Consider the following 26,588-nt stretch of genomic DNA (forward strand, 5'->3'; position numbering starts at 1 on the left):
GACATATGTGCAAATAGTAATGGTGTTTAATGTGTGCATGGCAGCTGAAAGATATTTCTTGTGTGCTTTGTTGTGTTTTTCCAATTGACTAAAATACAGATACATCAATCTGGAAACTGAAAACAAATTAAAAAGCTCTCTCAAAACTGCAATACCAAGGCTATTACTCCCTGGCCACTACAGCAGGGAACAAAATTAACAATAATCATTGTATGTGGTTAGTCCCTGTAGGCTTTCATCACACTGACCAGAGAATAAAGACTATCATCAGCACCACTTTACAGATCAAAGTGCCAAGAACCATAGAGAAGGAAAAACTTTTGAAAACCCAAGCTCTGAGTTCCAGGACTCACTTGTCCCATGGGTACCAGGGTCCTCCAAGCAAGGATGGGGTATCCCTGTCACCTCTAACCCTTCATGATGGTCCATCACTTGTCCTGTTTAATGTTCTTTCCAGCACTTTCTAAAAGCTATCATTTGTTCTGATGGTCAGGAAGGCCACTGAAACCCCTCTCTCCTGGGGCTTCCTTTCTATGAGCCAGGACATGCCCACTGCTCCATGGACACACGATGATGAAGGGGCCACCGGCAGTTGCCCATACGGCTAGCTGCCACACAGATGTGCAGCCCCCGAGTGAGGGGTCCAGGCCCTGTCTGCTCCAACCCCAGCACCTGGCACCTGAGAGGTGTCCGCTGGTCTCAGCAAGCATGTGCTGGGTAGTGCCACTATCACCAAGGGGCATGGCTCTTGCAGTCTGCTTTCCCCAATGTGGCAATGCCAAGGAGAGCTCCGACGGCCACCAGCCATTTTGAGACACCTGGGTGGCTGCATGCCTTTCAGAGAAGGGCAAGAGCAGTAATAACAGTGCCTGTGCCCCTCTGGTGTTTTTCATGCACTAACTAGCTGTACTTTTCCAACCATATATTACCCCGCCTTCCGCAGCAAGTTGCCTTTTATAGAGAATTTTGTTGTTTAGCAAGAATCATTTCTGCTCTAACAGGCGCAGTCGGGAACAAGAATTCAAAATAAGTCATCTTTAAGATCTTCTAATCAGAGGGAGAGAGCACAAGGCCTTTGACCCCACAAGTCACATGCATCCATTCTGGGTCTAATTACAATACTCAAGCAGGAGATGTAGGTGTTAGCCCCAGCAAGGAGAGCCACAGAAGATTGAGAGTAAATTTTGTATAGAAAAAAAATTACATGAAATTACCTGTGATAAACAAGCAGCTAAATTAGACCGTGGGCACCACTGTGTTAAAAAAGTAGCAATATAAAAACAGATGCACATGAAAAGAACCTGAAAGGAAATAAACCAAAGTGGCAACAGGGAATAGGTTTCAAGATTTCTTTTCTCAATTTTTCTTCTCCTCTCTTACTCTTCTCCTTTTCCTCTTCCTGCTTTCTCCCTCTCTCCTTCCTTCTTCTTTTTCCTTTTGCAACACGGTTGAATTACTTAGGCACATAAAAAAAATAAAACAGGGTTTGAGAGGGGAAGGAGCAGAAAGGGAGATGGGCTGAGAACATCTCAGTGTCATCAGACCTCCAGAAAAGAATTGTGAGCAGTGGTGATGGACCTGCGCCTCTTTCCGTCCCTGCAATCCTGCACATCTTCTTGTGGCCTCAGGGAAGCAATTCCAGCCATCTATGACACAGTGAGCACGGACTACACACTGCAGGGTGTTGGGGAGCGCTCTGGAGCAACCTCAGGGCTGCCCCTTGGGACGCTCCGTATTGGGGGCAGAGGTGGGGATGGGCAGATGCCAAGGCCCAAGTGACCGACAGAGCTTCCACAGAGCACAAACGACTCTCAAAGGGAACACAGCACTCCCGGAGGAGAAAACAGCATATTCCATATTCAGCAAATAGCCCTTCATTCCTACTGTGTGTCCTGCACAGTGCCAAGTGCTGAAACTGGGGAGCTGCTTGGTTCTTGCTGTTAGAAAGTGTAGGGCTGAGCTCAGGTGGGAAGGAGTGGAAGGTAGAAAGTACTCAATGAAGGGAGTTTTATAAACAGGGATGTTTTTAAAAATTAAAATATTGGAGCTATACACCAAAACAAAAACCTTCTGTAGAGCAGAGGAAACCACAAAAAAAAAAAAAAAAGAAAAGGCAACCTAGTGAATGGGTGAAGACACTTGCAAATGATATATCTAAAAAGGGGTCAACACCCAAAATATATAAAGAATTCATACAACTCAACAGACACACAAAATCTGAATAAAAAATAGGCAGAGGACTTGAATAGACATTTTTCCAGAGGACATTCAGATGGCCAACAAACACTTTAAAAGATGCTCAACATCACTCATCATCAGGGAAATGTCAATCAAAACCACAAGAGATATCACCTCATACCAGTTCGAACAGTATCAAAAAGACAAGAAATAATAGGTGTTGACGAGGATGTGGGGAAAAGGGAGCCCTTGTATATTGTGTGTGGGCATGTAAATTGGTACAACCCCTGTGGAAAACAGTATGGAGTTTCCCCCCAAAATGAAAAATAGAAATATCATATGATCCAATAATTCTACATTCGGTATTTATCCAAAGAATACAAAAATACTAATTCAAAAAGATAACATGCACCCACCCGTGTTTATTGCGTTATTTATAATAGCCAAGATATGGAAGCAATCCAACACTATATATATATATATATCTCCACATATATGTATCTCCACATATATATATATCCACATATATATATCTCCACATATATATCTCCACATATATATATATCTCCACATATATATATATATATATATGATGGAATATTACTCAGCCATTTAAAAGAACGGTCTTGCCATGTGCAACAACATGGATAGATATAGAGGGTATTAGGCTACATGAAAACAGAGAAGGATAAATGCCATATGATTTCACTTATACGTGGAGTATAAAAACACAAAAAAAAACCCCCAAAGGACTCTTTTTAAAATTTTTTAAATGTTTTATTTATTTCTGAGAGAGAGACAGAGAGACAGAGTGCGAGCATGAGAGGTGCAGAGAGAGGGAGAAACAGAATCTGAAACAGGCTCCAGGCACCGAGCTGTCAGCACAGAGCCCGACACAGGGCTCGAACCCACGAACCGTGAGATCATGACCTGAGCCGACGTTGGACACTTACCCGACTGAGCCACCCAGGCGCCCCAAAAGGACTCTTAAATACAGAGAATAAGCTGTACTTGCCCTAGGGGAGAAGGGTCAAAGGAGGGGTGAAATAGATGAAGGAGATTAAGAGGTACAAACTTCCACTTGTGAAATACAAAATGTCATGGTGCTGAGAAGTATAGCATAGGGAATGTAGTGAGTAATGTTGTAATAATAATGTATAGTTTCAGATGGTGACCACACTTATTATGCTGAGCAAAGAATAACACGTAAAATTGTCAAATCAATAGGTTGTACACCTGAAACTAATATAACACTATGCAAATTATACTTCAACAATGAATAAAAAGCAGGGTTGTTCTCATGTAAAGTCTTAGGCGTGTATATCTTTATTATATACAACAACACACAATTATGCACCATTTTGGAAAACAAAGAGCTAGGCACTGGAGGATGAGGCATGGGCAAGACAAGTTCCAATGGCCTGAAGGGGTGAAGGTGTTTCTGAAGCATCTGGAAGGACAGACAGGGACTGAAGAAGACTGTTCTTCCAGACAGTACTACGTAAACACTGCCTTGCTGCTTCTGGAAGGAGCACGGTGCAGGGAAAGATACAGGTTGGACATCAAATTATGCTTCTTACTGTGACCAAGCGGATTATTTAAGGTTTGGGGAACTTGTTTCTTCCTCTGAGAACAGCACAGTGGGAACCAAATGCCCTCTTCCCCATCAAAGACCCTGAACCTGCTTTAGAGTAACCATCTAGCTCTAGTCTTTGGGTTGTGCTGAACTCATCCTCAGCACCAGAGGGAAAACACGGTCTCCACTTGAACTAAGGTGCCATCTCTCCTTTTCTCCTCTAAGAGGTGTTCAAGGACAGGGCTAAGACCCAAGGTGGTCCAGTGAGAGGTACCCCCAGCAGGTAAGGTACCGTCTCTTGCTTCCCCATTGGTCTCTGGATGCAGTCACATCTGGATCCAGTTGTCACTGGCCTCTCCACTTACACGTCCCTTTCACCTTGCTTAAGGCGGCTTTGCTTGTATTTCTGTCGCTTGCAATTGTAAATCCTAATTGATGTGGAAGTGCAAGCTCCATGAGGTGAGGACCTCGGTGCTGCCTGCCACCCTCTCTTCAGCACCCACAAGAGTGCCTGACATCTAAGCCTGTGGAACCATGGGATGGATGATACAAGTGGAGACAACAGTAGCTCCTTTGTAAATCTGCTCTTTTTAACAGAAAAAATGATTCTCAATAAACATTATTTCCTTTTCCATTTTGATTCCCATTATCCTACAAACTCTTTCTAAATTAACCCACTGACCTTATTAACTCTTTATGGCCATTAATTCTTAGTGGGGATTTTTATTAAATTCCCACTCATGGAGAGGCACAGTGGACAAGTCTGCACCCACTCTTAAGTTTTAAGCAAGAAAATCACTAGATGTGTTGACCATGAAGAGTCTTCAGAGGTCATCTGGTTTAATCTCTTACCTCCACGTAGATGGATTTATAAACTGCAAGCCTGTCCCAAGAACACACTGATGCAACTGAGGACAGATGCCAGGAGGCTCAGTTAGATGATGTAAAGCTCCCTTTGTGACAAAGATGTGAAAATTTCAGCAGACACTGCAGAAAGCGAAACAGGCATACAAGTCCAGGTCCCTAGAGTTCCCCACAGGGACATACAGTCGTAGGGGAAATTATTCATGAGCAACGACAGTGGCCCAGGTATACATGCACAGTAACCACCCGAAGCAAACAGCCGTCAGGGCAGGACCACAGCTAGTGCAATTCTCCTGCTCATCTAAGTCAGCATTTAATCACACTAAAAATCTAAATGATTACTTCTCTGCCTCCTCCACCTTTCTTTTGCTGGACTTGAGCCCATGACTCCTATTAAATTTTCCAAGAAAATGTTAAACAGCTGGTCAGCATTCTTCCCTGAATCACCCTAGAAGACAGTAAATTACCTCTTTGCCATAATCTCTTGGGCATTGGGATTTAAAAAAATTTTTAAAAAACACAGCTATCTCTTTCCCTCATAGCATCATTTTCTGTCCCTTGATTCACCCTTGTTGTTCATTTCTGGACCCTCTCCAGCTTTTTCACATTCTGCCTAAATTTTGGAGGCCAAAGCATGACATAATGCTGATACAGACATCCCTCCAATGTGACTTGCAGCCTAAACAATTTTCAGCAGCATCTTTCACATTTAATATTTCAGGGGCTGCCACATTTAAAATTAAATTAATCGATTATCTGATTGACACATTCTCTGCATGTATGTGCCCTGGTGGCCCCTCACAGTCCACGGGCTTCAACAGTGGCTTCCACAATTCATTCCTTTTTTAGTTCTTATTTTTTTAAAATAGTTTATTGTCAAGTTGGTTTCCATATAACACCCAGTGCTCCACAATTCATTCTTAAAGCCCACGATAATTAACAGAGCATACCATTCAATTATTTGATCATCTACAACTCTACGTTCCTTGAGGGCAGGGACCACATATTTCAATGTTTTGTTCTGAGACACTTACTGGGAAGCAATCAGCTGGGTACAGCTAAGGAATTGGAAGAACATTTTCATGGAAGGTGCTGATATGTAGACTGATTTGTGTTCCCTTACTCCTAAATTCACATATTGAAGTCCTAAGCCTCTGTGTGACTGTATTTGGAGACAGGACCTTTAAGGAGGCAAGGCCAGGTGAGCCAGGAGTGCTCGACTGCAAAGCTGACAACACAGTAAGTTATTCACACGTTCTTTAGAGATAGTACATGGGTCTCCAAACCAGAGAGACCTGTGTTTGAATCCTAGTTATTATGTGTACTACAAAAGTGACAATGCACTTAACCAATATGAATGTTGTTTTCCTCATGTATCAAGTGAGGGTAATAGTGCCATCACGCGGTGCTGGTGTGATGATTACATGTGTTAGCCTGACAGGTAATAAGTACTCAGTAAATAGCAGTAATTGTCATTCAATTATCCATTCATTCGATAGTATTTTAGACACCTGAAATATAGTGGTAACCAACTGTGATGGGACATTTTTCTCTTGGAGCTTACATTCTAGTTCACTGGACAGACAGTAAACTATCAATAAGATAATCCTGGGTAACAGCTGCTATGAAGGAGCTAAAGAATGTAATGGTAGTGGAAGGCAAGGGGATGAGAATGAGAAAGACAAGAAAGTCAATAATGGCCTTTCCAGGGAGTTAATACCTAAGGGCATGCCAAGGGTACGAGGACAGCAGCCATGAAACACCTGAGGGGAGACTTTCTAGGCAGAGGGAGTAGCACGTGCAAATGCCCAAGGTGGAATCAAGTTTGTTCTACTTGAGGGGCAGATGGAAGGTATGTCATTGCATCTAGAGCACAGGGAGCTAAAGGGAGGTCAAAAGAAGATGACTGGGGAAAGGCAGACAGGGTGAGATCATACAGGGCCTTGCAGGCTCTGGGAAGAAATTGGATTTTATCCTCAGCATAATGGGAGTCCACTGGAAGGCTTACGAAGATAAATCATTATCATTACTCTGGGTTTTCCAAAGTCTGACAGGACAAAGGGAAAAGACTTTATGATGACTGAAGGGTAAAAAACCAGAGTCGCAGCCTCTGGCAGTGCAAGACTGAAGGGTCAGTCTTGAAGGGTCAGCAGTGTCAACCCCAAGGAGTTTATGAGGAACACATACCATTTGTCACCTTGTCTTGTCAATAGATGGCTGGAGCTCAGGAAAAAGAGGTGGAGAGCCACGTGGCCTAGATAAGCCTGCTGCAGAGAGAGCTCCATAGAACTTGAGCTTTCTCCCACCACGCAACTTTGGACTAGTACTGTCACAATATCTGGCACAAAGAAGACCTTCCAGAAAAGCTCACCAAGTGGGTTACATGATACCACAGTGATTCAGGCAGAATTGAACTCAGGAAGGTCACATCCAACACAAGCCTTCCCGGGTCTCTCACCTGCACTGCCCACTTCATGGAGGATGCCATCCACTCAGACGTGCTGAACGTAAGATTTCAGAACTGACTTTGACCTCACTCTACTCAGTAAAGCCCTGCAGAGCCACCTAATCTTGCTAACTTCTCTGCAAAAGCTTTAAAGAATCCTTGACCAGATCCATGCTACAATAACCTCATGGATCGAACAGACCTGTGAGACTTCACCTTTTAGCCCTGCTATGTGGGGTCTTCTCAAAAGAGTGGCATTCCAGGCTTTCTGTTGTTCGGGCAAAACAGGCCCAGGGTCGATAAGTCCAAGCACACTTGATGTCTAGAGGATTTCCATTAATTATGTATCTCTTTGGTTAAAAATGCAAATGATCCTTGGGAGCCATTTGGATCTCCATGTGAATTAGCTTATCACACACATTCCAAACCCAAGCCAAGCTGGCCAAGTGGGATGTCTGATGAGGGCGGGCTCCCAGGAGCTGGAGTCCTCCCCACACTGCCTGTGTCCATATCTGGTCTGCCTGTCCAGGCTTCAGCTTCATGGAAATGCAGAGGCTCCCTCTAGAAGGCAGCTCCTTTATTTCAGTGTGAATGCACAGATGCTTAGGGAAGAATTAGAGCTGGTTAAATTAGGAGGATTCAAAACATCCTACACATGAATGTCCCCCAGTTCTGCGTCCATAGCTGTCTCATCTGATGGTGGATGGGGGAAATTTTATTCATCTTAAGCAATCTCCTTAAGGTCTCTGATCTCCTGAGACTGGTAAATTGTCATCAGTAACAATACTGGCCTTGACAATGATACTATCCTCACTAACAAGCGATGTCTCAGCTGTGTAATTGTCAGCCAAAGAGCACTTGGTCCTAATTAACCTCTTCAGGGAATGAAAATAAGAGCATCAAGAATTTCAGAATTCACAGGACCTGTGCACAACCCCTTATCATACAGATAAGGAAATTGTGTCTGAGGATGAATAAGGCCCAGAGTCCCACAGCCAATTACAGGGTGCCAGGACTAGAATCTGGATCCCTAGCCTCACAACTAGAGCACTGGGTCACTCCACCAGCCAGTAAGAGTTGTTGATATTCTCACAGAATCTCTTCAGATATGTTGAGTGATGAGCACTGGGTATTGTATGGAAGTGTTGAATCACTATATTGTACACCTGAAACTACTAAAACACTGTATGTTACCTAAATGGAACTATAATAAACACTTAAAAAGTTGTCAAACATGTATTAGTTGAGCATGTATTATGTACTCTATACCATGCCAGGCACTAGGGTCCTAGGAAAGACATAATGGCTTGTTCCTTCTTTCAATAACTATCTATTGAGCATCTATTATGTACCATACACAGTGAGAGCAGAAGTTAAAAGCACAGGTAAACAGCTTTGATTCCTGGCAGTCTGATTTTACTTACTAAAATGAGACACTGATATTCACCACACAGTTATTGAGCATATTTATTTGAGGAGGGCTTGACCCAATCTTTGGCCCACAAAAGCAATCAATACATCCTAGCTATTTTTTTTTATTCTCACTAAATAGTTGGAGAGATGAGGCACTCCATTATACCAAGGGGGTAGCCTCATCATCAAGCACTGACCAATAAGGGGTGGGTGTGGGGTAGAGAGAAAAAGAGAGATGAATAGAGAGCAGCTGAAAGGAGACTCTAGCCTGATATTGGGAGCAAACAGAATTTTCCACCAACAGAGGAAGCCAGAACACAGAGCCAGAACAAAGGAAGTATGCTAGAGCAGGCTGGGGCTTGTCACTGGAGAGGTGGATGAGGACAGACCAAGGATGGCCTCACCATGTGGGCAGAAAAGCAGGTAAGATTCCCAGCAAGCTCCATCTGGCAGCCACGTAGGTCTCCATGTGAATTAACTGATCCCCACAGGCTCCAACCTTACACCAAGCTGGCCAAGTGTGCAAAAACAATGTGGATGAGTAGTGGAGTGGCGCCAGGTGGCCGTCTGGGGGCAGAGGGGCTATTTCAGGGAACTGGGGATGACAGCAAACTAAGAAGGGATGGATCTGAAGAGGAGTAGAAAGAGCAAAACATGGCGGCCAACCTGGATATGTCAGATGTGGGGCCCAGGGAGCTTGTGGGAACTCTGGGGTTTTGAGCTCAGGTAGGTGGCATTGCCAGTTGACTCCCATCATCTTCAACGGTCTCTGAGGAGGGCGTCTCCTCAGTCCCTTGCCTTCCCACTCAACAGAGGGACAGGTGGCAAGTTGCTCTGGCTAAGTCTCTGAAGTCACAATGGGTGTGAACAAAGAGGGATCCTGAGCTCTGTCCAGAGCACATCATCAAGCCCATGCAGCCCTCTTCAAAAGACTGCTAATGTGCTGCTTCTCAGTCACTGCATGTTCCCACTGGCTCTTGTTTTGTTTCTCTACTGCTGGAAAATGAGAGGTTTCAGTGGAAGATGAAAAATTATCCTTTATTTTGTTTCTGTGTTTGAATACCTTCCACTTCTCTGTAAATTGAAGGGTGTATTTTTGTACTCCATTTAATGCTTGGCTAACAGAACCAGAGAATCAAAAATTAGTCAAGGGCCCAGGAAGACTGATGAAGCTTGATGTGAGGCATCTCCAAACTGTTTCACTCTTCATGAAAACCAGGGTTCACCCCAAACCCAGGTGGGCCAGCCAGTACCTTTTCTCCTCTCCCTCCCTCTCAGTGTAATCCCCACCTCCCTTACCACGTGTGTGCGTGTGCGTGCGCGTGGATGTGCGTGTGCATGTTCACTGCAATACTGACCAATCTTATAAGCATTCCAGACACATACTGCAGTTAAACAACCAGGAATCATCTCTGGAAATGCAGGCCAGAAGTGATCCTGTAAGAGCTGTAAACTGAATAGCTGAGGGACCTGGGAGTACCAAGAGTCATTCACATTTTGATTTCCCCCTTATTTTTTCTCCTTATTTGGAAACATTCAGGTGCAACATAAATATAAGCAAGAACAGACTGAGCGGACGGTGGAGTGAGGACCAGCTGGGTTCATCACCCTGAGAGGTAGGAGCAGCCCTGGGCCCAGGCAAGAAGGTCCTGGTGATGCCTGATGGCCATGGTGCAGCCACACGGTAATGCAGCCTCAGCCTTGCTCCGCCTCATCTACCAACCCCAGGGAGCACTGGACACTTACCTGCACGTCTGTGAAAACACAGATCTCATTAAGTTAGTCTATGCTGAGAGGGTGACCCCTGGTCATCGGGTTCTAATCACCACAATACAACCTTGGTAAATGTTTGCCAATTCAGCTCAGGGATGTGGTGAATAGTGTCTACTTTGGACATGCAGAAGGGGATCCTAGAACACTGGCTGCAAGTGAAACACCATCTGCTTTCATGCAGTTTCAGTAATGATTCTCAGGATATGCTACTGTGGCTCCAACAAATAAGTCACACTGAAGAAAGGGGCACTTTCCTTGGGAAGCTGAGCTGCCCTTGAGGCTTCACCATGGCCTGTAAAACTCTGCATGTCCCACCAACTACTCTGGCCTCTTGGCTTCTCCTTCCTGACCTGAGACCTGGCCACTGAGTTTCAGGTCCTCCCTCAAGCGGCACTCTTATTCTCTGGGGGCTTTGCTCCTGGGATTCTCTCTGCTCTGAACACCCTTCCCACACCTGGCCCTGCCTTCCCTGATCCTGCCAGGTCAACCTCTTCTGTTCTCCAGTAGACGCCCCATCCATGGGAAAGGTGTCTTGACTGCCCTGCCTGAACCGGACACCCCTGTGTACTCTTATAGTGTGTGTCATACTGTACTGGGACACTATATCACATATGCTCTGTCATGTGACCACTGCATTCTCAGCACCCAGGGCTGGCCCCGACACATTTCTCGGTCAACACCTGTTGGTACGATTTCATCAGGGGATGGCACAGGGATGGTACAGAGACACCGGTGACCCTACTCCCACCTGGCTCTCTGGTAAGCCCAGGCTGCCACATCCCAGGCAACAGCTCCTTTTGTCCACTTGGCTCATTTCAACTCAGGTGATGTGACACCCAGCAACCGGGTGAGTTAGCCTAGCAGGGAAAGTCACCTTCCACCTTAAAAGTGAGCAAACTGAGGCATCTGGGTGGCTCAGTCGGTTGAGCATCCGACTTCAGCTCAGGTCATGATCTCACGGTTTGTGGGTTCGAGCACCGCGACGGGCTCTGTGCTGACAGCCAGCTCAGAGCCTGGAGTCTGTTTCGGATTCTGTGTCCCCCTCACTCTCTGAACCGCCCCTGCTCACGCTGTCTCTCTCTCTCAGAAATAAATAAAAACATTTTTTAAAATGAGCAAACGGAGACGTCTAGAAAACACTGTTCTCTTTCTTTGGACACAGAGCAGGATGATATACTCCACCCATCCTTGCCATTAGATGCATTAAGTCCTCTCAGTCAGAATGTGCATGCTGGATAGAGTGCCTCCTCGGGGTCTGGCTGATGAGAACCTCCCAGAGCCATGCCTCCATGCTGCTGCTGGGGCTGGCTGGTCCACCGATACCCAGGGCAATCTGGGAAAACTGCTGTCAGCCCACGTCCCTGAATGACCACATGGAGGACAACTACTTTAACAACCTGAATACTTGCCCAGAACCGTTCCTGGAGCAAGAAGTAAACTTCTATTGTGTTGAGGCACTGAAATTTTGGAGCCCATGTGTAACTGTAACCCACCTACCCTAATAAACACCTTGAGGCTTAGAAAAGATAAATAACTTGTCCAAAATATCAACAACCAAAGCCAGAACCAGAATCTATGTTTTAATTATGAATTTACACAAGTCTGTGCTGAACTAGCATTCATCCAAGGATCTCTCACTCAGCTGTCTCCTTTTTGCCTTTTCCACAAGACACGGGCTACCAAGAACCTGCCTAGTGCCAAACCTAGTACATAGCAAGCAGGCTGTCAATATTTTATTTAGCCCACACTATATGCCAGGGTCCCAACTAAGATTTTTTATTTATTTATTTTTAATTTTCTTAACATTTATTTATTTCTGAGAGACAGAGAGAGACAGAGCACTAGTGGGGGAAGAGCAAAGGGAGAGGAAGACAGAGACAGAATCTGAAGCAGGCTCCAGGCTCCGAGCTAGCTGTCAACACACAGCTGCATGGAGCTTGAACTCATGAACTGCGAGATCATAACCTGAGCTGAAGTAGGACGCTTAACCGACTGAGCCCCCCAGGTGCCCCATCTAAGGTTTTTATGAACTTTCACTTAATTCTCTTAACTTCATGAGAGCCATTTCATCATTATCTCACTGTACAGATGAGGAAACAGGCAACAGTGTGTCCCTAGTATCCAGCCAACCACGGGGACACCCTGCAACGCAGTCAAAGCATTTCCAATGCTGAATCCCCTGGAAGCCCAGCAAACAGCAAAGCTCTGCTTCACTGGAGATTCTCTTCTTCAGAGTTGCTGGTTCAGATCTCTGCTGAATGCTTTTCTGTACAACACTATTCATCTATAATAACATTCATTTTCTATAGAAAAGGCACAGAAAGCAGTAAAGTGGGGTTTTTCTGTGCAGCAGTGCCCCAAACATGAAACCAAACCATGACAAAGAGACACCGGCTTTCTGTAACCGTTCCTCTTTTCTAAGGCAGCATCTCCAGCCTTTGCGGTATGACACCCAATTTGCTGGTTTGGATTCTATGGCTCTCTCTTCCTACCCTCCTCCAAACTCGGCTAAAACTGCTGTGTCCTGCATTTTTGTTTTTCGTTTGAAGCAGACGGTTTGAGAATTCTGTGCCAGCCTTTGAGACAACCAGAGGCACCCTGGGGTGCTGTAAAACCAAGGGTGGGAACCACTGATCTAACGAAGAAAAAAGGTTCAGGGAAAACTAGCGTATCAGCATCTCCCAAAACTGCAGCATGATCCACAGAATGCTGCCGCCCAAGTGCAGGCACTGCTCACACTCGATTTCAAGGTTAGAGTAGGTTAAAAACACCCTGCAGGAGTCCCAGCTCCCCGCTCTGCTCCCTGCCCTTCACTCGCTGTTAAGACATCTCCCACAGCAGTTCCCAGGGCCACCTGTAATCTTGAGTCGCACAACATGTATTTCTGTACTAGCAATAGCACCTTCAAGAGAGAGGTAGGTAAACAGCACAAGTAAAGCAAAAATATCATCCCTGGCTTCAAGGAGCTGGTAGTCTAGGCAAGAAGATAAGACACGCATTGTATGCCTCTCATGTGTCACAGAGAAGATCTAAGTGTAAATAGAAATAGAATCCCATTTTCTCCTCTTAGAATTTGCTGTGTGTCTAGGCTGCTATTAGGTGGACCAACAGTTAGGGGTCCTACCTCGACCACAATGACTCTGTAGGGCCCCAAATATACCAGACATCTTGGCAGAGAAAGGGCAAGTAGCCCCTTGCTAGTAGCTGAACTCAGGCCCAACACCCTAGCCTGCAGATCTGGCAAGATGAGCTGGACCAGAGATACAGACTGAAGCAGGCCTATGTGGAGTCTGTGTGTTTCAAACATGAACACACAAACTCTGGTCTGGAATCTTGCCAAACTTGGTTGGGCTTCAAAGAGCAAGGACACAAAAGCAGGGCTTGCCCCCGTCCCCTGTGCATGGGCCGGGACCACAGCAGGCAGCGTCCAGACCTGGGACATGAACCTAGACACAAAACTGTACCCTGGGGGCTGGGGAGGGGGGCCACTGACAGCTTCTTCACCAGAGTGTTAATCCCGAAAAAGGATGGGCTGCCTCTAGCCCGACTGACCACCTCCTAAGGTCTCTTCGGGGACCAATGATGTGACTTTGTCTTCACACTGCTGCTTTCAACATTTCTCCATCAAAATCTTAACAATCTTCTGATTGATACATTTCCATACACCAATTGTTATAAGGCACCCATTTGGGAGAAAGTACAGTCCCTTGCCTCCCAGTACCACCAAGAGAGGCATGAGAGGAGGGTGGGGGGGCTGGGGCGTGGACCTCAGTGGTCACCTGATAAGAGAGGGGCCCACATCGCAAACCTGAGATTCATTCCTACCAGGCACTCAGGATGCTTTGAACGTCCTGCTTGTGCTGATGAAGATCAGCTGGGAAGGCCCCGGGCTTAGCTGGTGTGGTGTGGACCTCCCTGTACAGAAACCCAGCCCTTCCAGGATGAACTAGTTACCTGAAAGGATGTAGTTCCAGGGAGGTCTCTCAAATACGGGGACTGTATGGTGACGGAATGAGCATCTAATCATTTTACAGTAGTCCCCTATTACCTGTTGTTTCACTTTCCATGGTTTTAGTTGCTCACAGCCAACTATGTCTGGAAGCACATCATCTTCCTTAAGACTTATGATCAGTAGGTCAACAGCAGGTGGATGTTATATCACACGCCCGCATCTTACATCTCACTCCATCTCATCACCGTAGGCGTTTTAATATCTCACATGATCATGAGGGCGAGTGCAACACAATAAGGTACTGTGAGAGAGAGAAACTACATTCACATAACATTTATTACTGTATGTTGTTGTAACTGTTCTATTTTACTCTTAGTTACTAAGTTATTTGCTTACCGTGTCTAATTTATACATTAAACTTTATCTCAGGGGTGTGTGTGTGTGTATATGAAAACACACAGTATATACAGGGGTTCAGTACTACCTGTGGTTCCAGACATCCACCGGGGGTGTTGGAACATACTCCCTACAGATAAGGGGGGGATTACCGTATTTGCTAAGATTTGGAGCTATGACCTGAAATAAATCTGTGTGAAATGAGAAAACAGAAAGAGAAAGATGATGCTTTTCGAATTGTCACTCAAGGTTTAGTTTACAAAATCACAGGTTAGTGACAGGAATGGCAATCATCAGGTTCCTCGGTCACAGACATGTTCCCAAACAAATGATATTAACAAGTATTCTACTGAGCTTGTTGCTGGCAGCCATCATGCCAATATGTAGCACTGCAATGATCTGTATCCTTTTATCGTGGCAAGAAAAACCAAGAACACAGCAGGGCAGGGAGCTCACCCAGGGAGTGGCCCATCATCTGGCTCTGTGGCAGACAACTGCCCCCAAAGATGTCCACACCTAATTCCCAGGACCTGTGTACATGTTCCCTTACACAGCAAAGGGGACTTTGCAGATGTGATTAAGGTAAAGATTTTGGGAACAACTATCTCAACTATCTGGGTGGGGCCATTGTCATCACCAAGGTCCTCATAAGGAAAAAGCAGGATGGTCAGACTCTGGAGATGTTACAAGGGAAACAAGGTCACAGTGATGTAGGGCCACATGCCAAGAAAGCAAGTAGCCTCAAAAAGCTAGAATATGCAAGCAAACAGATTCTCTTCTAGAGCTTCTAGAAGGAAGCCCTGTCTTGCTCTTGTTTGAGGCCACACAAACCAACCATTTTAACTCCCAGGAATCTGCAGTCACTACAAACCATCTGACACAATACCACCTCCACGCTTTATGTTTTATAAATTCAAAGCAGAGAAAATTCTATGCAATATCATCTCCATGTCTGATCTTGAGTAGAAACAGCCTTTGTGGACATGGAGTCATGTGGCTAAGCATCCACTATAACGTGACTAGGGAGGCGGATGTTCTAGTTATAACACCCAATGTTCTGCTCAGTAAAGAGCTCCCGAGGAAGACCTTACTGGAAAGAACTGGGTCCCCTAGCTCCACTCCATGAACCACTCATAAACAGGACTCTGGGCTTCAGAGGAACGGCTCTGACATTAAGCCTTATCTATCTCCTAGGGGCTTCTGACTCTCTCAACAAAAGAGGGCAAAAGTACACATTGCATGGCAAACATAGCTGCTCTTGCTCTGATGACCGAGGTCAGGGCCTTCATTAACAACGCTGACGGAGGCAATATTATCTGCAGACGTGCTGGCTCAGAGAGGCTGGTCACAGGTGGGCTGGCCAGACAGCCCCCTAGAGCACTAAGCCTGATTCTGCCTTTTGGTCAAAGGCCCTGGAGCAAACCAGCCATCCGAGGCCAAAATGCACCCAGTGTGGTTGGCCCCCACCCCCACCAGGAACAAAGCCTGCAAACCTCATCTCATGTTGTGAAACTTCCAGGATATGGCTCCAAGGACTTCCTGCTCAGCAGGCATCTGAGGACCAAGGAGTTAATATAGGAAACGAGAGAGTCTAGAAGGCTTCATCATGGATATAAGTTACCAGAAATAATGTGGTCATGATAAGGCTTGACACTTTCATTTTAGCTCAGTGAAACTGATTTTAGACTTCTGACTTTCACAACTGTAACAATAAATGTAAGTTGTTCTAAGCCACCCAATTGATGGCAATTTGTTACAGCAGCAATAGGAAACGAACACACATACAATTCCCTCCACCCTCCTGTGGGCAGGACAGACACGTAGCAAAGCCCGCTGAGGAGCAACTGACCTACATCCTCACCTTCAAGTCACATCAGAGACGCATCTCCCTGGGGTGACTCTGAGCCTACTCCAGAGCAGACTGACTGAGATCCTAGATGAGGAAGAGGGGGTGGCAGATTCAGCCCCTGAGGAACCTTCAATCTGTACCACCACTTTTCCCTGCTCCCTGGCTTCAGTTTGCTGGCTGCCCCCACCCCGGCCAGTTCTCTCCTCCCACTGCAGGGGGAGCGGCCTGCCTGGGGTAACACAGCTACGCCCCCTCACCCACACTTCTTTAATGAAAACACACGCCAAACCAAGTCACCTTGGAAGACAAACTACTTTTCTGAAAAACCACAAAAAAAAAAAAAAANTCCTGAACTCTTGGATGCAAATTATTTTTTATATCACCTGGGTTTTAGAAAAGGTCAGTCAGTAAGCCCTTTGCCATTTCCTCCGGCCAAGTACCGCTCTACTGTCTGCAATTTAGTCCTAACTGAGACAGGTCCAGGCAGGGGAAGGACCAAGCCCCAAGATCAGTTGCAAGGAAAAGTGATTGTTGATCTTGTCTAACACACTTAACTACAGTAACAAGTTCCTCATATGGTGATCAATGTCTTCTCCCTGGCATATTGCTTTTATTCCTAGTGACAGAGTTCTGGAGAACTCTCATCCTCTGAGTATTCCTAACTACTATTCTTGTGTAGCCATTAAACCCAGACGCATAAGGTCCAGCTTTGAAAGAATAATGTGGTTGAAGAAAAACAGCCCCAAGGTCAAAAATAATTTTAACAAATAACACAATTGCTTTACTGCCTTTCTCCTAAAACAGTTATAGAGACACAAATTCATAACTTATGGTAACATTTGCTCACATCCGTTTTTGCTCCCACCTCCTTTCCCTCACACCGCCGGCTGTCCCAGGCACTGCCCCCTACCTTAGTCTTAACCTCTGCACTCCCAGGTGCCCCGGCTTTTCTTCCATGCCATCTCCTCTTCACCCCTCTAGTACATGGATCAATCCACTTCTTTTTTTTAATGTTTGTTTATTTAGAGAGAGAGAATTGGGGAGGGTCAGAGAGAGAGAGACAGAATCTGAAGCAGGTTCCAGGCTCTGAGTTGTCAGCACAGAGCCCGACTCAGGGTTTGAACCCACGAGTGTGAGATCATGACCTGAGCTAAAGTCAGACACTCAACCAACTGAGCCACCCAGGTGCCCCTCAATCCACTTAACGAACAAGAAAGGAGAGCAGAGAGGCTAGAAATTGGGTTAGAAGTTATGGGATTTTCTTTGGTTGACTGAAAGAAGCGAAGGGGTAGCAAACCTCCTTGTATTAACGAGAATGTTACAACAGTTCATCTGACACATTATTGATATACAGACTGTGCTCCTCCAGGGCCAGGACATGCCTTATTCATCTTTCTTTCCCAGGACCAGACAGAGGGCTTCACACAGACAACAGATGCTTGGTAAATAAATATACACTGAAGGAAAAAGGAAAAAGTGAATGAAGGAAAGACCTGAGCACATGGCAGAACATGTTCTCCCCCTGCCCCCAGTCTCCGGTTGGCAGAAGATTTTATCCCCTTACACATGGAGTGTATGTTTATCCTGGCAAGATACTGGACAATAAAGAGTCATAAAGAAAAATTATCCAAGGTATCTATTTAGAAACAAAAATGTTGACTTTTTTGTTCTATTATACTTCTGTATTCTATATTTATCTTGGTTTTTTTTTTTTTTTTGCAAACTATAATCCAACAGTACATACCCTTTTTATACCTTGTTATTTTCCCTCATAAGAATATATTGTCAACAGTTTTCTGTTTCAACAAACATACAGCAATGTTTTAAACAGATGCTTAGTATGTTATGGACATATATCCATACATTCATGGATGGACCATGAACATTTTGGTCAATTTTTTATAATTTTAAAATATTTTATTTTGATGATTGATGCAGTGATAAATATTTTGCATTTATTTAAAATTATTCCAGGGGCGCCTGGGTGGCTTAGTCGGTTAAGCGTCCGACTTTCGCTTNAGCTCAGGTCATGATATCAGGTAAGATCAAGCCCCAGGTCAGGTTCTGCACTGGGTGTGGAGCCTGCTTGAGATCCTCCCTCTCCCTGTCCCTCATCTGCTTCCACACCTAGGGTACCTGTCTGGCTCAGTCAGTTAAGTGGCCAACTCTGGATTTGGCTCTGGATTTTGGACCAGCTCATGACCTCATCATTCTGATTTCAAGACCCGCCTCCAGCTCTGCAATGACAGTGCAGAGCCCACTTGGGATCCTCTCACTTTATAACTCCCCCATTTGTGTGTGTGCCTCTCTCTCTCTCTCTCTCTCACACACACACACACTAAATAAACTTTAAGAAAATAAAATTAACTTTTGAACAGAAACAGAGTATTTCTAAAATTCAAGTAACATATAACAATACAATGATCATCCATGTAAATTAGTTTTAACTTATAAAGACTTTTTTGTAACTTGCTTTTTATGTTCCTGAGAATGTAACAGCAATGTTCTCACATGTAAATGTAATTCATTCAGTTCCCATGTGGTACCATATTCTAGATCCACTATATCTATATCTACTCCCTACCCATGTATCTACTGTCTGTCTATCTACCCATCTAGGATCTTCTATGTATCACTAGAAAGTAGATCACTACAGTATCACACCAGACTCTATATAGTGATCACTATACATGATACTGCAATTTATACTTTCTTCTGTTGCTAGACCTTTAAATTCTGGTTTTAAACTATTACAAACAAAGCTTCTAGAATTTCTTGTTTATGTCTCCAACAGAAATGTACAGGTTATATACTCTTTAAGAATATATACCTGGATCAATCAATGTGATACATCATATCAATAAAAGATAAAAACCATATNAGCACTGCTAGGAATTTACCCAAGGGATACAGAAATGCTGATGCATAGGAGCACATGTACCCCAATGTTCATAGCAGCACTCTCCACAATAGCTCTTTCTGGCCCTTTGATTCCTATATACATTTAAGAAGTAGCTTGTTAAATTATCAACACATACACATACACCTGATAGAAAGTTAATATACTTATCATTTGGGGTGAGAATAAACTGTAATATTGAACTTTCTTATCCATTAATTTGATGTTTAATAAATTGTCACAACTTTTTTCTATGAATGTCTTACATATTTTAATTATATTCTTAAAAGCTTTCTCTTTTTGATTCCAGTTATTTTAATATCCTTAAAATTACAGTTTCTCTTTGTTGCTGGTACATATAAACTATATTGTATTTTGTATTTTAATTTTGTGTTTAATGACCTTATTAAAATATATTAGCTAATCCTAGTAATGTATTCACAAAGCTTTTGGCTTTTCTATAAAACCCTATAATTTGTGAATAATCAGAGTTTTGTTTCTTCCTTTCCAATCTTTATACTGTTTATTTCTTTTTCTTAGTTTACTGCACTTTCTAGGACCTCCAGTGCAATGTTCAATAGGGGAGACAGGGCAGGCATCCTTATCTTACTCATCATCTCAAAGGAAATGTTTCAATACATAAACATGCTTTTTGGGAACCATCTGAGGACAAATGAAAACCACCACATGCCTTTAACCCTAAAGCACTCATTTCCTAAGATCAAAACATCCTTCTATAGTACAACTGTAAAAATTAGTATTGCTACAATACTATTACCTATTCCACAGGCCATATTAAAATGTTGTCAATTGTCCCAACAGTGTTCTTTAGAGCTACTTTTCTTTCCTAGTACAATAATCAACCCAGGCTCACAGATGGTATTCAGTTGTCATGTTTCCTTTTATCTGAAATAGCTCCTCAGCCTTCCTGTGTGTTTCTTGATCTTCCAATTTTTCAAGAGTATAGCCAAGTTATTTTGTAGAATACCCCTCAACCTGGATTTGACTGTTGTTTCCTCATGATAAGACTCAAGAATGCTATCCATTTTTCACAAATACCACAGAGTTGACATTTTGTCCCTCTCAGTACATCATATCAAGAGGCGCATGATGCTGGATTGTCCCAGTATTGGTGATGTTAGCTTTTTAATGTTTGTTTGTTTATTGAGATAAACAGAGTGTGAGCATGGGAGGAGTAGAGAGAGGGGGGGAGACACAGAATCTGAAGCAGTCTCCAGACTCCAAGCTGTCAGCACAGAGCCTGACACGGGGCTTGAACTCATGAACCCTGAGATCATGACCTAAGCTGAAGTTGGATGCTTAACTGACAGAGCCACCCAGACACCCTGCAATGTTAGCTTTAATCTTTTGTTTAAGGTGGTATCCAGCAAGTGACTCCAATACAGAGGTAGTATTTTCCCTGTGTAATTAAAAATTCATTGGTGAAGAAGTACTTTCAGAATATGTCAATATTCTGTTACTAGTCAAATTTTGACTACTGGTTGTCAGTAGCCAATGATGACTATTTTAACACTGTCATTTCTTCTATATATCTTTTTAATTTTTTAAATGTTTTATTTATTTCTGAAAGAGAGGGAGAGGGAGGGAGGGAGGAAGGGGGGGGCAGCGTGAGCAGGGGAGGCTCAGAGAGAGAGGGAGACAAAGAATCTGAAGCAGGGTCCGGCTCTGAGCTAGCTGTCAGCACAGAGCCTGAAGCGGGGCTCAAACCCATCAACTCTGAGATCATGACCTGAGCTGAAGTCAGACGCTTAACCGGCTGAGGCACCCAGGTGCCCCTCTTATCTGACATTGTAAAGAGCTTTCCTTTATCTCTGCTTACCATTTTTATAAGAATGGACTCATGGATCCCTATTTTATTTACTGTGTTCTAATCCTGTTTCAGATATCTTTCCTTGCTCAACCAATCATTCAAAAGTCTAGTGGCTTGAGGCAACAACACTTACTTTATCATCACTCACAGTTTCTGTGGGCTAAGAGTCTGGGAAGGACTAACTCTGACTTAAGGACCCACGTGTGGCTGAAATCAGGTAACAGCTAGAGTTGTAGGAGTGAGGAACCAGCCACCTGAGAGCTTCCTGCATGTCTCTCTCTCTCTCTCTCTCTCTCTCTCGCTCTCTCTCTCTCTCTCTCACTCTTTCATCATGCAGTCTCAGAGACTCTCCATGTGGTCTTCCCATACTGGCTCTTGTGGGTTCCCTTACAAGATGGTGACTTCAGGGCAGTCAGACTGTTTACACAACAGGTCAGGGCTTCAGTGTGAGTGATCCAGCCAGCAAGGTTAAAGATTCATCACTTTTCATGACAAAGCCTTAGAAGCCATACAGCATCACTTCTGTCATAGTCACAAAGCTGCCCAGAGTCAAGGTGAGGAAAACAGATCCCATCAATGAAAGGAAATTCAAAGTCCCATTGTGAGAAGATGTGTAATGAGAGATACTCTCGTGGTCATCTTTAAAAAAGTACAATCTGCTATGTTCCACCCTCTGAGCATAAGAACCCATATCCTTTCCACAAACACACATGCAGTGCTCTTCCTGACATTCCCCAGTAGGTCAGTACACCAGCACAAAACCCAAGATCTTGATCCCTGAATTAGGTCCAGGTTCAGATAAGGCTCCTCAGGTAAGATTCCTTGGGTTCAGTTCCTTGAGTCCAAGTACTGTTCCTCTTAATTGGAAGATGTCCAAACAAAGAAAATACATACTCTGCTCCCCCATATGCAATTTATAGTGGTGGGACAGGCAGAAAATAATATGTAGAGATATTTCCATTTTAAAAAGGTAAAAAATGTGAGGCACATTTCAATTGATGATCCCCGTAAGTTCTGAAATCCAACAAGTACTTGGTTCCCAGTTTCCCAATTAAGGACTCAGGTCTACTGCACAGGAATAATTCTCCCTGGCTCTCGGCCCCACCTCGTGAACCATCCTTCTTTTTCATAAAAAATTAGCCTATATTCAGTTAAAAGTTCTCTCAGCCTGCTTCTTACCCATAAAAGTTAGGGCATTCAGGGGTCTCTTCAGTTTATACTGCCTCTGTCTCTTTCATTCCAAACTTGTATAATTCTAAAAAAGAAAACTTGTGAGTTTTTAATGTATCAGTTTATAGTATCCTATGTGATGGCTAATTTTATGTGTATCAACCTGGTTGGGTCACTACAGTAACCAGGTAGTGGATCAAACATTTTTCTAGATGCTTCTGTAAAGGTGGGTTGTTGTTTTTTGTTTTTGTTTTTGTTTTTTTGTAAAGATGTTTTTTGAATGAGATTAATATTCAAATTGGTGAACTTCAAGAAAAGCAGACTATCCTGTACAATGTGAGTGGGCCTCATCCAATCAGGTGAAGGTCTGACTAGCACAAAAACTCATCTCCCCTGAGCAAGAAGGAATTCTGTGAGAAGACTCAAACTGCAGTTCATTCCTGAACCTCCAGCCAGCTAGACTACTTAATTACATTTTAGACTTGCCAGACTCCATAATCATGAGATTCAATTCCTTACATCTCCTTTGACATAAACACAGTCTATTGGTTCTGTGTATGTAGAGAAGCCTGACTAATACATACTCTTTCAGACAAAAGCCAATACCACAAACCTCTTCAAGATGAACTCTTCTGGATCTTGGGTCCTCTGTGAAGTTGCTAGAGGGCCATCCTCTTAAGATACTCAAAGCCCTGTTGCTCAACCAAAAGGCACACCCCTAAGATCTTTAGAAGACCTTTTTTCCTCCCTTGGTAGGAAAGGCCTTGTTACCTTAAATTTTTCTCAAGTTTTAAAACATCATCTTACAGATGCTCCGTGGATTTGATCTTTGCCCTGAAATCTTTTCGTAATGTGACCACTTTTTGTCATTTTGAGAGGTTACAAATGAGAAGCAGTTTTATTTTCAAAGGTGGTGAGTCCTGGCTGCTTTGTATTTAACAGCATGCACATTTGCTCACCTCTCTCCTCTCATGTTTCATCACAAGCAAGGAGCAACCCAGGGTGGGGGTGAGGAGGGACTTGCAATATTCTGTCTGATCATCTGTTGAGTTGGATCAGAGTTCATTTGGTATATTTTCCATTATTATTTTATGTATTTATTTTTAAATGTTTATTTTTGACAGAGAGAGAGAGAGAGAGAGCATGAGCAAAGGAGGAGCAGAGAAAGAGGGGGATCAAGGATCCAAAGCAGGCTCTAGGCTTGGTGCTGACAGCAGAGAGCTCAATGTAGGGCTCAAACTCATAAACTATGAGACCATAACCTGAGCCGAAGTCAGATGCTCAACCAACTGAGCCACCCAGGCACCCCTCTCATTCTTTTATTATAGCAGGTCACAATGTTGCCAAACTATCTACTACCTCAATCAAGGGTCCTCTTCTACCCAATTCTTAGTAATATTTTCCTTTACTGTCCTCAAGCTCTCACTGAGGAGCTTCCTCAGGGCTTTTTTGAGTTTCTGCTAACACTCTCACACAGACCCTTCAAACTCCTCCCAGTAATCTTTTCAAAGTCCTTTCTGCTTCCTCCTACCTTCCAAAGCCAATGTTACAGGCTTTGATTTTTTTTTTTTTGTTACAGTACCATCCCATATCCAGGTCCTAAAATCTACTGTGATTATCTACTGCTATGCAACAAATCATAACAAAACATAGTGACTTCCAACAACAAGCATTTTATTATTTCTCTATTTCTGTAGGCCAGAAATTTGGCAAAGGAGCCAATTCAGGGTTTTGGTTTTAATTCAGGGGCTCTAAGGTAGTTGTAGTCAGAGGGGGGTAGAAGCAGCTAGGAGCTAACGCAGCATTCTTTGGTTACATGTTCACAGGATCCCTACACATGAACTAGTTTGGCCTTCCTGATAACAGAGTGACCTCAGGGCAGTTGGACAATTTGCATGTTCGCTCAGGGCTCCAGCATAAGGTAGACACTACTATGCCTTTATGATCTGGCCTCAAAAGTCATGTACCATTGCTTGCATACCCATTAGCCCACCCAGATTCAGGGAGAGGGGCATAAACAATACCTGTCAGCGAGAAGGGTGTTCAGGGCACACAAGAAGAATATGTGCAACGGGAAATACCACTGTAACTCTCTTTGGAAAATAAAGTCTGCCACAAACCCACTACTATCTTCTTTTTTCTTTCTTTAGACTCAAATTGTCCAGATGTGGCTCCTTGGAGCCCTTTTGAGCTGGCTATTACATCCTTTTGACAAGTCCCCATGATTTCCTGAGCACTGCCTTACTCTCTGAAACAAAATAATGTTTCAGATTTACCGTGTACTTTTTCTGTTCCAGCAGTGGAATTAGCCATTTCACCAAGAAGCCTTGGTTCCTTTTAGTGGAGAATCACGGGCTAAATGTTTTCACTGCTGTCGGAGTATTATGCTTCTGACTCGTCTCAGCAGACGAAGGTAGGAAAGGTTATACATACACACGCACACTTTGAGTTCTTACTAGTACTTCTAATTCCAGCCCAACAGTAAAGGGTACATCCCAGACCTTCCTTATTCCATATTTGTAACACCCTTCCCTAAGGGAGTTATCATCATATTCAATACGTTGACTCATGTGTCTGCTATTGGGTTTTTTAAATTATGTTTTATTCAGTTAAATTAATTCCCCTCTATGCTGGTGTTCCCTTTCTAACAATTTTCTGTACAAATGAATATTAGATTTTTCAAATTCTTTCCCTACATCTAGTGCTAGGAGCATCTGATTTTTCCACTTAAAACAGTTGCTGTGGTAAAATATATCAGGACATTTCTAGTGGCAATCCAACTTCTGTTTTCGGGAGAAACCCAAATTACTATAGTTCATTATCTTTTATTAACACACTACTAAATTCAGTTTGCTAGTTTTTTCCTTAGGACTTTCACAACTATGTTTAAAACCTACCATTCTTGGGGCGCCTGGGTGGCTTAGTCGGTTAGGCGTCCGACTTTCGCTTAGGTCATGATCTGCGGTTCGTGGGTTCAAGCCCCGCTTCGGGCTCTGTGCTGACTGCCAGCTCAGAGCCTGGAGCCTGTTTCGGTCTGTGACTCCCTCTCTCTCTGACCCTCCCCTGCTCACGCTGTCTCTCTCTCTCTCTCTCCTAGAAATAAATAAAAACATTAAAAAAAAAAACACCTGCCATTCTTGCTGCATTTGGGTATCGGGGGTATTCTGGTCTCATAAGTATGCCCCCTTTTCCTACATCCTGGAATCATTCATGAGAGGCTGAAATTGTTAGTCCTTGAATGTTTGTTAATATCCAGGGGTATCTGGATCTGGTAGTCTCTTTGTGGGAATATTTCTAGTTAAAAGTCTGATTCTATTTCTTTAATGATTATAAGGCTAATTGGGTTTTTAATTTCTACTCAAGTTTTGGCAAATTTTATTCAACTTTTTTTTTTTTTTTTTAGGAATTGGACCATTAGAGCTGTCAAATTTACTGGCAAAGATTCTCTTATTGTTTTTATGTCTGTAGCTTCAATGATTACCTCTTTTTATTCCTCATATGATGATGCACTTATTCTCTACCCCACCTCATCTCTCTCCCACAGAGTTCTGTCAGTTTTATTAGTCTTTTCAAAGAACGAGCATTGTTTATCCTTTCTATGTGCTTCTTGCTTTAATTGCACCCATTTCTTTTCCATGTTGTTCTTGAGTATTTACTTTCTGCTGCTTTATTTTGGTTTACTCTGCTAGTCTTTACCTACCTTCATGAGGTGTATGTTTAATTCATTAACTTTGAGCCTTTCTTCCATGTTAATGGAAACACTTAAGATGATGGATTTTGCTCTAATTTCCACTCTAGCTGCATTCCACAAATTTTAATATGTAGTATTTGCTGTTGTTAACTTAGGTTTTTCTCATTTTTACCCCTTTGGCTCATGTAATTATGTAGACAAGTATTATCTTCAAACATAGAGTATTCCCGGTCTTAAAATTTTTTTAAGTTGACTGCATCAAGGGCAGTAACTTTGTAACAACTGCTTTATGGGTTAGCTTGCAGCAATCTTCTTAAACTTTTTTGTGCACCTGAGGAACATGTGTATTCATCCTGTGTTGTGTGCATTCTGGGTTGTTTCTAGCTCTTAAATCTATCCACTGATTTTTAAATTTTTGTTTACAATTTCTTTTCCTAAGAAATTACACTTGGTTTAGGTGCCTGGGTGGCTTAGTAGGTTAAGCATCTGATGTTGGCTCAGGTTAGGATCTCAGAGATCGTTGAGTTCAAGCTCTGCATTGGGCTGTAGA

General features: G+C 43.4%; 1 protein-coding gene and 1 long non-coding RNA gene across 4 annotated transcripts in view; one reads left to right on the forward strand and one right to left on the reverse strand.

Annotated features, from left to right (window-relative positions):
• FSTL4 (follistatin like 4) overlaps window positions 1-26,588 on the reverse strand; it is a 407,161-nt gene that overhangs the window by 319,347 nt on the left and 61,226 nt on the right. The gene's annotated exons all lie outside the window — the stretch shown is intronic.
• Window positions 9,395-18,051, forward strand: LOC144235368 (uncharacterized). 2 transcript variants are annotated; one of them, XR_013336181.1, is made up of 3 exons: window positions 9,395-9,714; window positions 10,018-10,161; window positions 17,852-18,051. It is a non-coding gene; the product is annotated as an uncharacterized LOC144235368 (long non-coding RNA). The 2 variants fall into 2 exon arrangements; XR_013336180.1 differs by having other exon boundaries at window positions 10,018-10,093.

Source organism: Crocuta crocuta, unplaced genomic scaffold (genome assembly GCF_008692635.1).
Source record: "Crocuta crocuta isolate KB4526 unplaced genomic scaffold, BGI_CrCroc_1.0 scaffold64, whole genome shotgun sequence".
NCBI classification, from domain to species: domain Eukaryota; kingdom Metazoa; phylum Chordata; class Mammalia; order Carnivora; family Hyaenidae; genus Crocuta; species Crocuta crocuta.